The 15,000-nt window shown below is 39.4% G+C and overlaps 2 long non-coding RNA genes across 2 annotated transcripts in view; one reads left to right on the top strand and one right to left on the bottom strand.

The window, feature by feature from the left end:
- Positions 1-4,959, top strand: part of LOC138359354 (uncharacterized) — an 8,208-nt gene extending 3,249 nt beyond the window's left edge. The window contains exon 2 of the long non-coding RNA XR_011225921.1: positions 4,652-4,959. This is a non-coding gene — a long non-coding RNA (uncharacterized lncRNA). The remainder of the gene's footprint in view (positions 1-4,651) is intronic.
- A 5,916-nt stretch (positions 4,960-10,875) lies between these two features.
- Positions 10,876-15,000, bottom strand: part of LOC138359355 (uncharacterized) — an 8,610-nt gene continuing 4,485 nt past the window's right edge. The window contains exon 3 of the long non-coding RNA XR_011225922.1: positions 10,876-11,183. This is a non-coding gene — a long non-coding RNA (uncharacterized lncRNA). The remainder of the gene's footprint in view (positions 11,184-15,000) is intronic.

The following is a 15,000-nucleotide window of genomic DNA, read 5'->3' as shown; positions in this document are numbered from 1 at the left end:
AATGGCATCATTCTTGCTTTTTTTAAGGATATCAGGAAAAGTAAGGCACTCCAGAGATTTGTTGACTCCTTCCTAGTGTTGCCTAGCCCAGCCCAGCCTAGACAAGGCAGGCTGGGCATCCTAGCCTCACGCAGCTTAGCCCCCACCTACATGTAGCATCCCAGTCCATCCTAAGTGATCATTACCTTACTGGCTGTGTTTTAACTTCAGCCCTGAATGTAATGTGGTGGAACATAAGCAGATACATATCAGGTCTTAGAGAATCTGTACTTCATACATTTCTTAATAATGTCTCACAAATATTTAAATAATTAAAAAAAAATTGTATAATAACTTCATATTATTCTTGCAATTTATTTTTGCATTTTTTTTTATACAAAATTTACATTTTAAAAGATTATATATATATATATATATATATATAAGATTATAAATATATATATATATATTTATTATATATATATAATATATATATAAAATTAACTACTTCATTGCTCAAAGCACCTTTAGACATTCTGAGAGTTGTGCTATTTTATCAATTAATTAATTAGGCTATATTTTAATGTTTTGTAATGTTTTCATTACTTTTTTTGTTTTGAAATATAAATTGTTGAGTTTTGAAACATTTTGACATTAACTATACCTGAATATTTATAAACAAAAAAATACCAGAACTATGTCCTTGACAATTGCACTAAGAAGTCTTTGCCAAAATCAGGTGCTCAGTGCAGTAGTTAAAAACTTAAAAGTTGTACCACCTCTGGTGCAAGATTAGGGACCCATAGCCTCAGAGAAGAAAATAGAGAGTACTCAGAGAAGGCCTTGAATAATAGGCAGGCTGTTTGTGTGTGTTTCGACGGTAAGCTTGCTGACACCAAATGTAGTTACCTAAGTGTAGTTACAGGATTAGAGCTACGCTCGTGGTGTCCCGTCTACCCAGCACTCTTTGTCACATAATGCTTTGAAACTACTGACGGTCTTGGCCGCCACCACCTTCTCACTTAACTTGTTCCAACCGTGTACCACTCTGTATGCGAAAGGAAATTTTTTTATATTTCTTTGGCATCTTTGTTTAGTTAGTTTAAATCTATGACCTTTTGTTCTTGAAGTTCCAGGTCTCGGGAAATATTCCCTATCGATTTTATCAATTCCTGTTACTATTTTGTACATAGTGATTTTATCACCTCTTTTTGTTGTCTTCTAGTTTTGGCATATTTAATGCCTCTGACCTCTCCACATAGCTCTTGCCCTTTAGTTCTGGGAGCCACTTAGTAGCATGTCTTTGCACCTTTTCCAGTTTGTTGATGTGCTTCTTAAGATATGGGCACCAAACAACCGCTGCATATTCTAGCCTTGGCCGAACAAAACTCGTGAACAATTTCTTTAGTATTTCGCCATCCATGTATTTAAACAAAATTCTGAAGTTAGAAAGCGTGGCATAGGCTCCTCACACAACGTTCTTTATGTGGGCCTCAAGTGATAGTTTTCTATCTAGAATCAACCCTAGACCTCTTTCTTTTATCAGAATTATATAAAGATTTCTCACATAATTTGTAGGTTGTGTGGGATCTATGTTCTATTCCACATTCCATAACATGGCATTTATTCACATTAAATTTCATTTGCCAAGTGGTGCTCCATATACTTATTTTGTCCAGGTCTTCTTGAAGGGCATGACAATCATCTAAATTTCTTATCCATCCCATTATCTTAGCATCATCAGCAAACATGTTTATATAATTCTGTATTCCTACTGGTAGATCATTTATGTAGACAATGAACATTTCTGGTGCATGTACTGTGGTACTCCACTTATGACACTTCTCCAGTCCGATTGCCTCTGATTACTGCCCTCATTTTTCTATCAGTCAGAAAATTTTTCATCCATGTTAGAAGCTTACCTGTCACCTACCCAAAATTTTCTAGTTTCCAGAACAACCTCTTATGTGGAACTCTGTCGAAAGCCTTTTTTATGTCTAGATAGATGCAGTCAACCCAACTACCTTTTTCCTTTAAAATCTCTGTGGCTCAATCATAGAAACTGAGTGAATTCGATACACAGGATCTTCCAGATCGAAAACAATACTGTCTGTGTGATATTATATAATTTCTCTCCAGGTGTTCTACCCATTTAGTTTTTATTATTTTTTTTTGTTTTCAATCCTTTCACTGTTACACTTGTCAATGATTCAGGTCTATAACTGAGAGAGGTGGGGTCTTCCCTGTTGCCACTTTTGTAGATTGGAACTATGTTAGCCTTTTTTCACATGTTTGCTATGACTCCTGTACACAGGGATGCCTGAAAGATCAGGTGAAGTGAAAGGCTGAGCTCAGATGCACATTCTCTCAGAACCCATGGTGAAACTCCATCTGGACCAACTGCTTTGTTCTTACTTAGCTACTTTAGCATATTTTCCACTTCATCTCTAGACACCTCTATACGCTCTATGATGTTCTCAGAAATTCTTATTGTGTCTGGTTCTCTTAAGATTTCATTTTGTATAAACACACTGGAACTTTTGGTTTAATGTTTCACACATTGCATTATCATTTTCTGTGAATCTGTTTCCTATTTTCAACCTCTGGATATTATCCTTTACCTGCAATTTGTTGTTTATGAATTTGTAGAATAGGCCCAGTTCTGTTTTACATTTATCCATTATCCCTTTTTAAAAATTTCTTTCTGCCTCTTCCCTTACTGCTGTATAGTTGTTTCTCGCATCTTTGTATCGCTGGTATGATTGGGGGTTTGGCTTCTTTCTATTTTGATACCTGCTTGATGGGGTTCTGCTCTTCTACTCCCCAAGCCCGGCCCGAGGCCAGGCTCGACTTGTGAGAGTTTGGTCCACCAGGCTGTTGCTTGGAGCGGCCCGCAGGGCCACATTCCCACAACATCCCGGCTGATCCGGAACTTCTCTTAGAAAACAGTCCAGTTTTCTTCTGAAGATGTCCACGGTTGTTCCGGCAGGAACAACCGTGCAACCGTGCTCTGAAGGGGAAAGTGAATACTGAGCAGTACTCGAGACGGGACAACATAAGTGACTTGAAGAGTACAACCATTGTGATGGGATCCCTGGATTTGAAAGTTCTCATAATCCATCCGATCATTTTTCTGGCTGACGCAATATTTGCTTGGTTATGCTTCCTAAACATTAGATCGTCGGACATCATTATTCCCAAATCCTTGACATGCTGTTTTTCTACTATGGGAAGATTCGATTGTGTTTTGTACCCTGTATTATGTTTCAGATCCTCATTTTTGCCATACCTGAAATTTATCACTGTTAAACATCATGTTATTTTCTGCTGCCCAATCGAAAACTTTGTTGACATCTGCTTGTAGTTTTTCAATGTCTTTCATTCCATTTTTGTGTCTTTGGTCTGTGGCCCTCTCTCAATTTCTGTTGAACCAATCCTGTTTTCTGGCCCTGCATCTCTGTTTTGGTATGAATGTTTGTGTGCCTTCATTGTATATTTTGCAAAATTTGGCATACATTTAATTTACTTCCCTGTCTAGCAACAAGTCTGCCTTATTACTTATTAAAAAAAATTGAAGTTCCCCATAGTGACCTCTCTCTCTTGAAATCAAGTTTATCAACTGTTTCAATGTCCCCATTTTCTGTGTGTGTGTGTTTGGAGGCTAAGCTTGCTGATACCATGTGTGTGTGTGTTTGGAGGCTAAGCTTGCTGATACCATGTGTGTGTGTGTTTGGAGGCTAAGCTTGCTGATACCATGTGTGTGTGTGTGTGTTTGGAGGCTAAGCTTGCTGATACCATGTGTGTGTGTGTTTGGAGGCTAAGTTTGCTGATAATATGTGTGTGTGTGTGTGTTTGGAGGCTAAGCTTGCTGATACCATGTGTGTGTGTGTGTTTGGAGGCTAAGCTTGCTGATACCATTTGTGTGTGTGTGTGTTTGGAGGCTAAGCTTGCTGATACCATGTGTGTGTGTGTGTGTTTGGAGGCTAAGCTTGCTGATACCATGTGTGTGTGTGTGTGTGTTTGGAGGCTAAGCTTGCTGATACCATGTGTGTGTGTGTTTAGAGGCTAAGCTTGCTGATACCATGTGTGTGTGTGTATTTGGAGGCTAAGCTTGCTGATACCATTTGTGTGTGTGTGTTTAGAGGCTAAGCTTGCTGATAGCATGTGTGTATTTGGAGGCTAAGCTTGCTGATACCATGTGTGTGTGTGTTTGGAGGCTAAGCTTGCTGATACCATGTGTGTGTGTGTTTGGAGGCTAAGCTTGCTGATACCATGTGTGTGTGTGTTTGGAGGCTAAGCTTGCTGATACCATGTGTGTGTGTGTGTTTGGAGGCTAAGTTTGCTAACACCGTGTGTGTACTCACCTGTTTAAATAATAATAGGGGTGTGTACCACCTCTGGTGCAATTGTAGGGACCCACAGCCTTGAAGAAAATAAAGAGTATTCAGAGAAGACCTTGTGGATTCTCACTGAACACTAATCTTTTCTTCTCCTATCACCCCTCTTATTTTGTTTTATGCTGTATTCTATTATATATCATATAAATACATAGCCAAATGACAATATTTATTATGTCTATACAAAAAGAAGACATCCACTTTATTTTTTTTCTCTCCTTTGTTTCTATGTGGATTTTGTTGTGACTAATGATTCTCCTCCTTCCCATCAACAGGTCTTCCTCACTGGGCTTGCTCGGCTTTTGTGTTACTGTGAGGATGCCATCATCGTTTACCCTTCAAGACTGACTCATGCTGGCATTGCATTTGTGGACTTCCCTTCACAGTAAACAGTCCTTCTCCATATGGTGATTGTCCAGGGCAAGCAGGGTGTGACTGCCATCTTGGAGAAGCAGGGTCTTTTAATATGAAGAATCTTCCGTCTTCTCTACTTACGCCAGCTTGTGCCGGCCTTGCATTCTTGTTACTTCATGGCCCTTGGGCCTTTTTTATTTATTTTACATAATAAATTTTTTGATTAATACCCGTGTTTCACAAGAGATCCTTAACATTTTAAGCACCAATTGTATTGACTAATGTACGTCTTGTAACCTTTAAGACATAAATAGACAAGACATAGATAAATGAGTGAATAATACTGAGTGACTAGGTTAGGGCGAGGAACATAGTACAGTGTCTGGCTTTGGAAGAATGCCTACTGTTTTAGAAACCTTATTGCCATGATCATAATCGTATGGGTTAAAAAGCATTTGTTGTCACTCCTACACTGTGGCTTGTTGAGCTTGAAACCTTTGCTCCTTGTTCGTGTTACATCTGACCTTTTGAAGAAATTGTATGAATCAATATCCTCCAAATTGTTCAGTATTTTAAAGGTTTCGCTCTATTACTCTCTCATTTGCATATATCTAAGCATATAGATTAGATATAGATTTAGATTAGATTTTTTAGTCAGGTAAAGGTACATACATTGCAGATGAGTTACAAAGGGAAAGACATTGACTAGAGTTCACTAGCTCTATTGGAAGAGAAACGTCTGCAAGACAAGTGTGGGCAAAAATTAAGGTAGCAGCGGCTCACAACGACCCCCAACGGCTTCATTTTGTATCTTCTCCAACTTGCCCATCCTACCTTTACCAAAACAAGAAATGACAGGTGCAGCATAATCAATAAGAAATCTTACAGTACTCAAGTACATCATTCGTAGCACTTGGACTCCCACTCCTTTCCACAGCATGCCAAGGCCTTCAGAGGTTGTAATCTCTTCCGACATTGACTGAACAGTCTGTTCATCTCAGTTTCCAAACTCTCATAGGTATATCCAACATATATGCCTAAATATTTATATATATTAACTCTATATTTTTACCGTTTATTTCCAATATAATGGGCCTCCGACTTCTACATTCAAACTTTAGTTTTGTCTTCATTAACCACTAGTCCCATGTGGTGACACAGGTTTCCGAAATTGTCCAACACTGTTTGAATCTTTGAAATATCTTTGCCCTGAAACAAAATATCATCAGCATATATGATTGGAGTTACCCAATTTGAGTATTTCTCAGATGCTATCTTATTCATTAGTACATAAAACAGGGTGAGACTCAACACTCCTCCCTGAGGTGTGCAGAGTTCTTGACCTTGATACCTTGAACCATACAACCTTGATACCACACCTGAGCCTTCCTTTCCTGAAGATAATCCCTTATCCAGCGCAATTATCTCCCTTCAACACCAAGACCAGCTAATTCATATAAAATAACCTCTTTGTTGGCTTTATCAAAAGCTCCTTATAAATCAATAAAAATTGTATAATAATCATTACCATTAGCTAGACATTTAATAATACAGTCAGAGGTACTTTTTCCTCTGAGGAACCCGAAAAATTATTAGACAGCTGATCACCTATTATATACAAAAGTTTATTTAAAATGATCCTCTCCATCATTTTACAAAACACGAGGTTAAAAACACAGGTCTGTACTCTCCATTGGCTTTAGGGATAAGGATGATCATAGTTCTTTTTCATTTACTGGGAATTCTGCCCTCTTTATAACTAATATTAAAGAGGTCTAACAGCGGGCTTTTCGTCATAATGGCAAGTTCATTAAGTATTTCACAAGTTACTCCATCCTCCCCAGGGGCGGTAGATTTCCCAACTTTAATCGCCGTTATTAGTTCTTCTCTGGTAATACCTGTGCAAGTGACATCACCACTGTTACCTGCTGTAAGTATAAAATCCTTTCTTAGATCTTTCCAAGAATCAAACGACTCTCTCGTTACAGCGGGTAATTAAATGAACTAAGTTTGGCAGCTTCCGCCCATTTATTTACGAGACCTTTTGCAATTCCTTACTGGTCAGGATGTGCAACAAAATTATGCTTTTCACCCCTTATTTCATTTATGTCTTGCCAGATTTCCTTCAAGTTTGTTACTCCTAACTTTCTCTGCAAACTCCTGCCAATACTTGCTCAAAATTTCCTTTCTCTTCTCCGCACACTTTTATGGGGGGATGCTTTTCTATACCAGATGTTTTCCGGTTCAATGTTGCATTAAATACATCTACCTCCTTAATTAAATCTTAATAAAATGCTTCTGCCGAAACTGGCTTATAAGTATCATACCAAGACTTAATATGACCAACAAGACCCCTTAATTCTCCCTTATTAAACTTTAAGCTTTTCCTCTGAAGGCAGGCATGCTTTTTATCTAGTTTAAGCTGTATTTGTAATGCAAAATCTCTTAGCATTTCATCCACAGTAAGACAATTCTCCTCTATGCCCTCAGCATTTATCAAACAAGCATAATCTAATCTCCCTCCCCTCAGATGAGTAGGAGAGGGCTCGCCCAGCAGTTGAACATCTTCATGTTCAACATGTTCATCTTCATGTTCAGAATGTTACCATCCCTATCCCCAGTTTCCTGGAGTGCTGCTATGTTAATATTCTCTCTAAGAGTATAATAGTGTACATCCACCGCTCTAGTTTTTAATCCATTAACGTTCCAAGATAATATTATCAATCTACTTTCATCCATGAACTCCGTAATATTTTTTCTTTCTCCTCACTTGCACAACTACTACTAACATCGAAGGTAATAGTATTCATATCTATTTTCTTTGTTATTTCTGTATACCTTTTTACTTTAACGAAGGTACCCCCAGGTGTAGGGAGGAATGATCTTTTCCAGGTATATTTTGAAAATCAGCATCGTTTTGCCACGTACCGCTTCGGTGGGTAGGCGGTTCCATGAGTTAATAACTCTGTGGGTGAAAAAGTATCTCCTGTAACTGGTAACTGGCTATTCAGACGAAGGACTTCGGGTAGATGTAGTTTACATGGACCTGAACAACGGTCGTAGTCTGCTGTCTGCTCTGTGTCGAGGCTGTAGCGTCTTGGGTCGATTAGAACTGTACACGCCGAGTGCTACATTCTTGACTGGAGATTGTACTGTGTGCTATTCGATTGATTGATGAAGATTAAGCCACCCAAGAGGTGACACGGGCATGAATACCCCGTAAGTGGTGGCCCTTTTGAGCCATTACCAATATCAAGAGCTGATACTGGAGATCTGTGGAGGTGCGACTGCACCCTGCGTGACGGGAGATGTCTCCCGTGTGGTGTGTGCTATTCTGATTTATTTATAAAGATTAAGCCACCCAAGAGGTGGCACGGGCATGAATAGCCCGTAATGTGCTATTCTCAAGTCGCTTGCTTATGTACGGTGACGACACCTCACAGTAAGATATAGAAGGGTGGAAAACCGTTACCTGTAAATAGGGATAGGATTAATGCTTGTGTAATTAGTTATGCCATTATGATGATGAGATAATGGAGTATAAGGATTACTCGATCACTACATCACCTTCAACTATTACTAGGGGAACTATTCCATGGTCCAGCGATTTTCTGAAAAGGAGTTTCACTGGCAAGCATAGTGAATTAAGAGCATAAGAATAAAGGTAACTGCAGAAGGCCTATTGGCCCATACGAGGCAGCTCCTATCTATAACCACCCAAACCCACTCATATACATGTCCAACCCACGCTTGAAACAATCGAGGGAGCCCACCTCCACCACGTTACGCGGTAATTGGTTCCACAAATCAACAACCCTGTTGCCAAACCAGTATTTACCCAAGTCTTTCCTAAATCTAAACTTATCCAATTTACACCCATTGTTTTGTGTTCTGTCATGTGTTGATACTTTTAATACCCTACTAATATCCCCTTTGTTATGTCCATTCATCCACTTGTAAACCTCTATCATATCACCCCTAACTCTTCGCTTTTCCAGTGAATGCAATTTAAGCTTTGTTAATCTTTCTTCATATAAAAGATTTCTATTTTGGGGAATTAACTTAGTCACCCTACTCTAGACACGTTCAAGTGAATTTATATTCATTCTATAATATGGCGACCAAAACTGAACTGCATAATGTAAATGGGGCCTAACCAGAGCAAGATATAGCTGAAGAACCACACCAGGTGTCTTGTTACTAACACTTCGATTAATAAATCCCAGTGTCCTATTTGCCTTATTACGAGCATTCATGCTTTGATCCTTTTGTTTTAAATTCTTACTAATCATAACTCCCAGATCCCTTTCACAATCCGACTTCGCAATCTCAACACCATCTAGCTCATATCTTGTAACTATCATCATTACCTAGTCTCAAAACTTTACATTTATCAGCATTAAACTGCATCTGTCAATCTTTTGACCATTTCAAAACCCTATTTAGATCAACTTGAAGTGATAGTGAGTCTTCTTCCGTGTTAATTTCCCTACCTATTTTTGTATCATCTGCAAATTTGCAAATGTTGCTACTCAACATAAGAACACACGAACAGAAGAACAAAGGCAACTGCAGAAGGCCCACCGGCCCATACGAGGCAGCTCCTACCTACAACCACCCAATTAATTTGCCAGTTCCTTTACGACTTGGGACTTAAATCCATTTACACTTTGGGCTTCTGAGTCTTTTAGTTTGTCAATGCTCTTCCTGATTGTGTCGCGTGTAATTGGTATTTCTCTTAATTCATTCTCCTTACCTCCGACAAACATTTGTGTTGGTGATGGGATGTCATTCAAGCTTTCTAGTGTGAACACTGATGTTAGGTATTCATTGAGAGTGTTTGCCGCCCTTTTATGATACAACTTAAAATTGTTAGTCTCATCTTTTATGGGTCCTACGGAGTCAGTTCTTTGTTTGGGTTTTACTTCGTATATACTTGCCCGAAACGCTATGCGTATTAGTGGCTTTAGGTATTGTATTTTAAATTTTAAAATTTTGCCTCGAGGTGCGAGTTTATTGGGAGTACTTAGCTGTATCATTAGCAAGGTAATTAACTATAGTTTGCTGTCCTCCGTCCTTTAACAAATCCATTGACCCCTCCCCTAACCTGCCTATTTTGTGCAATAGTCGGTTTAGGATGATCCTTTCAAGCATCTTCCAAGTGCATTACATGAGACTGATAGGTCTATAATTGCCAGGGTCATTGGGTTTTGGTATTGGGACCATTATTGCATGTTTCCATTGTGTGGGCAACACTCCACATAGGAATGACTTGTTAAACAGGTGGAGTAGTGGATTGCCAGACACTTCACACAGTGCATTGAGTATGTCGTAGGTGACGCCATCTTCACCAGGTGCTGTACTTTTACCCTTTTCATAGCCCCCTTTACTTCCTTGGCTGTAATTGGTTCCCCATACTCGTCATCACTAGATTGTGCTCTTGTTATCCTAATCCTTCTGTCATTATGTCGGAGGAGCTGTTCCCTGCTTACTTCTGCGGGGAGGGAGGAGGATGATGCTGCATCACTCCACTTGTGTATTAGTTCTTCAGCCTTACCCTGGGGGTCGTTGTGAGCCGCAGGCCGGGCTCTGCTCCCCTTAGCTACCTTAATTTTTGCCCACACTTGTCTTGCAGACGTTTCTCTTCCAATAGAGCTAGTGAACTCTAGTCATTGTCTTTCCCTTTGTAACTCATCTGCAATGTATGTACCTTTACCTGACTAAAAAATCTAATATAAATCTATATCTAATCTATATGCTTAGATATATGCAAATGAGAGAGTAATAGAGCGAAACCTTTAAAATACTGAACAATTTGGAGGATATTGATTCATACAATTTCTTCAAAAGGTCAGATGTAACACGAACAAGGAGCAAAGGTTTCAAGCTCAACAAGCCACAGTGTAGGAGTGACAACAAATGCTTTTTAACCCATACGATTATGATCATGGCAATAAGGTTTCTAAAACAGTAGGCATTCTTCCAAAGCCAGACACTGTACTATGTTCCTCGCCCTAACCTAGTCACTCAGTATTATTCACTCATTTATCTATGTCTTGTCTATTTATGTCTTAAAGGTTACAAGACGTACATTAGTCAATACAATTGGTGCTTAAAATGTTAAGGATCTCTTGTGAAACACGGGTATTAATCAAAAAATTTATTATGTAAAATAAATAAAAAAGGCCCAAGGGCCATGAAGTAACAAGAATGCAAGGCCGGCACAAGCTGGCGTAAGTAGAGAAGACGGAAGATTCTTCATATTAAAAGACCCTGCTTCTCCAAGATGGCAGTCACACCCTGCTTGCCCTGGACAATCACCATATGGAGAAGGACTGTTTACTGTGAAGGGAAGTCCACAAATGCAATGCCAGCATGAGTCAGTCTTGAAGGGTAAACGATGATGGCACCCTCACAGTAACACAAAAGCCGAGCAAGCCCAGTGAGGAAGACCTGTTGATGGGAAGGAGGAGAATCATTAGTCACAACAAAATCCACATAGAAACAAAGGAGAGAAAAAAAATAAAGTGGATGTCTTCTTTTTGTATAGACATAATAAATATTGTCATTTGGCTATGTATTTATATGATATATAATAGAATACAGCATAAAACAAAATAAGAGGGGTGATAGGAGAAGAAAAGATTAGTGTTCAGTGAGAATCCACAAGGTCTTCTCTGAATACTCTTTATTTTCTTCAAGGCTGTGGGTCCCTACAATTGCACCAGAGGTGGTACACACCCCTATTATTATTTAAACAGGTGAGTGCACACACGGTGTTAGCAAACTTAGCCTCCAAACACACACACACACATGGTATCAGCAAGCTTAGCCTCCAAACACACACACACATGGTATCAGCAAGCTTAGCCTCCAAACACACACACACATGGTATCAGCAAGCTTAGCCTCCAAACACACACACACATGGTATCAGCAAGCTTAGCCTCCAAATACACACATGCTATCAGCAAGCTTAGCCTCTAAACACACACACACAAATGGTATCAGCAAGCTTAGCCTCCAAATACACACACACACATGGTATCAGCAAGCTTAGCCTCTAAACACACACACACACACACACACATGGTATCAGCAAGCTTAGCCTCCAAACACACACACACACACACATGGTATCAGCAAGCTTAGCCTCCAAACACACACACACACACATGGTATCAGCAAGCTTAGCCTCCAAACACACACACACACAAATGGTATCAGCAAGCTTAGCCTCCAAACACACACACACACACATGGTATCAGCAAGCTTAGCCTCCAAACACACACACACACACATATTATCAGCAAACTTAGCCTCCAAACACACACACACACATGGTATCAGCAAGCTTAGCCTCCAAACACACACACACACACATGGTATCAGCAAGCTTAGCCTCCAAACACACACACACATGGTATCAGCAAGCTTAGCCTCCAAACACACACACACAGAAAATGGGGACATTGAAACAGTTGATAAACTTGATTTCAAGAGAGAGAGGTCACTATGGGGAACTTCAATTTTTTTTAATAAGTAATTAGGCAGGCTTGTTGCTAGACAGGGAAGTAAATTAAATGTATGCCAAATTTTGCAAAATATACAATGAAGGCACACAAACATTCATACCAAAACAGAGATGCAGGGCCAGAAAACAGGATTGGTTCAACAGAAATTGAGAGAGGGCCACAGACCAAAGACACAAAAATGGAATGAAAGACATTGAAAAACTACAAGCAGATGTCAACAAAGTTTTCGATTGGGCAGCAGAAAATAACATGATGTTTAACAGTGATAAATTTCAGGTATGGCAAAAATGAGGATCTGAAACATAATACAGGGTACAAAACACAATCGAATCTTCCCATAGTAGAAAAACAGCATGTCAAGGATTTGGGAATAATGATGTCCGACGATCTAATGTTTAGGGAGCATAACCAAGCAAATATTGCGTCAGCCAGAAAAATGATCGGATGGATTATGAGAACTTTCAAATCCAGGGATCCCATCACAATGGTTGTACTCTTCAAGTCACTTATGTTGTCCCGTCTCGAGTACTGCTCAGTATTCACTTTCCCCTTCAGAGCACGGTTGCACGGTTGTTCCTGCCGGAACAACCGTGGACATCTTCAGAAGAAAACTGGACTGTTTTCTAAGAGAAGTTCCGGATCAGCCGGGATGTTGTGGGTATGTGGCCCTGCGGGCCGCTCCAAGCAACAGCCTGGTGGACCAAACTCTCACAAGTCGAGCCTGGCCTCGGGCCGGGCTTGGGGAGTAGAAGAGCAGAACCCCATCAAGCAGGTATCAAAATAGAAAGAAGCCAAACCCCCAATCATACCAGCGATACAAAGATGCGAGAAACAACTATACAGCAGTAAGGGAAGAGGCAGAAAGAAATTTTTAAAAAGGGATAATGGATAAATGTAAAACAGAACTGGGCCTATTCTACAAATTCATAAACAACAAATTGCAGGTAAAGGATAATATCCAGAGGTTGAAAATAGGAAACAGATTCACAGAAAATGATAATGCAATGTGTGAAACATTAAACCAAAAGTTCCAGTGTGTTTATACAAAATGAAATCTTAAGAGAACCAGACACAATAAGAATTTCTGAGAACATCATAGAGCGTATAGAGGTGTCTAGAGATGAAGTGGAAAATATGCTAAAGTAGCTAAGTAAGAACAAAGCAGTTGGTCCAGATGGAGTTTCACCATGGGTTCTGAGAGAATGTGCATCTGAGCTCAGCCTTTCACTTCACCTGATCTTTCAGGCATCCCTGTGTACAGGAGTCATAGCAAACATGTGAAAAAAGGCTAACATAGTTCCAATCTACAAAAGTGGCAACAGGGAAGACCCCACCTCTCTCAGTTATAGACCTGAATCATTGACAAGTATAACAGTGAAAGGATTGAAAACAAAAAAAAAATAATAAAAACTAAATGGGTAGAACACCTGGAGAGAAATTATATAATATCACACAGACAGTATTGTTTTCGATCTGGAAGATCCTGTGTATCGAATTTACTCAGTTTCTATGATTGAGCCACAGAGATTTTAAAGGAAAAAGGTAGTTGGGTTGACTGCATCTATCTAGACATAAAAAAGGCTTTCGACAGAGTTCCACATAAGAGGTTGTTCTGGAAACTAGAAAATTTTGGGTAGGTGACAGGTAAGCTTCTAACATGGATGAAAAATTTTCTGACTGATAGAAAAATGAGGGCAGTAATCAGAGGCAATCGGACTGGAGAAGTGTCATAAGTGGAGTACCACAGTACATGCACCAGAAATGTTCATTGTCTACATAAATGATCTACCAGTAGGAATACAGAATTATATAAACATGTTTGCTGATGATGCTAAGATAATGGGATGGATAAGAAATTTAGATGATTGTCATGCCCTTCAAGAAGACCTGGACAAAATAAGTATATGGAGCACCACTTGGCAAATGAAATTTAATGTGAATAAATGCCATGTTATGGAATGTGGAATAGAACATAGATCCCACACAACCTACAAATTATGTGAGAAATCTTTATATAATTCTGATAAAAGAAAGAGGTCTAGGGTTGATTCTAGATAGAAAACTATCACTTGAGGCCCACATAAAGAACGTTGTGTGAGGAGCCTATGCCACGCTTTCTAACTTCAGAATTTTGTTTAAATACATGGATGGCGAAATACTAAAGAAATTGTTCACGAGTTTTGTTCGGCCAAGGCTAGAATATGCAGCGGTTGTTTGGTGCCCATATCTTAAGAAGCACATCAACAAACTGGAAAAGGTGCAAAGACATGCTACTAAGTGGCTCCCAGAACTAAAGGGCAAGAGCTATGTGGAGAGGTCAGAGGCATTAAATATGCCAAAACTAGAAGACAACAAAAAGAGGTGATAAAATCACTATGTACAAAATAGTAACAGGAATTGATAAAATCGATAGGGAAGATTTCCCGAGACCTGGAACTTCAAGAACAAAAGGTCATAGATTTAAACTAACTAAACAAAGATGCCAAAGAAATATAAAAAAATTTCCTTTCGCATACAGAGTGGTACACGGTTGGAACAAGTTAAGTGAGAAGGTGGTGGCGGCCAAGACCGTCAATAGTTTCAAAGCATTATGTGACAAAGAGTGCTGGGTAGACGGGACACCACGAGCGTAGCTCTAATCCTGTAACTACACTTAGGTAACTACATTTGGTGTCAGCAAGCTTACCGTCGAAACACACACAAACAGCCTGCCTATTATTCAAGGCCTTCTCTG

Source organism: Procambarus clarkii, chromosome 90, assembly GCF_040958095.1.
Source record: "Procambarus clarkii isolate CNS0578487 chromosome 90, FALCON_Pclarkii_2.0, whole genome shotgun sequence".
In the NCBI taxonomy this organism is placed as follows: Eukaryota; Metazoa; Arthropoda; class Malacostraca; order Decapoda; family Cambaridae; genus Procambarus; species Procambarus clarkii.
Note: the sequence above shows the minus strand (reverse complement) of the source record. Positions and strands in the feature narration are given on the sequence as shown.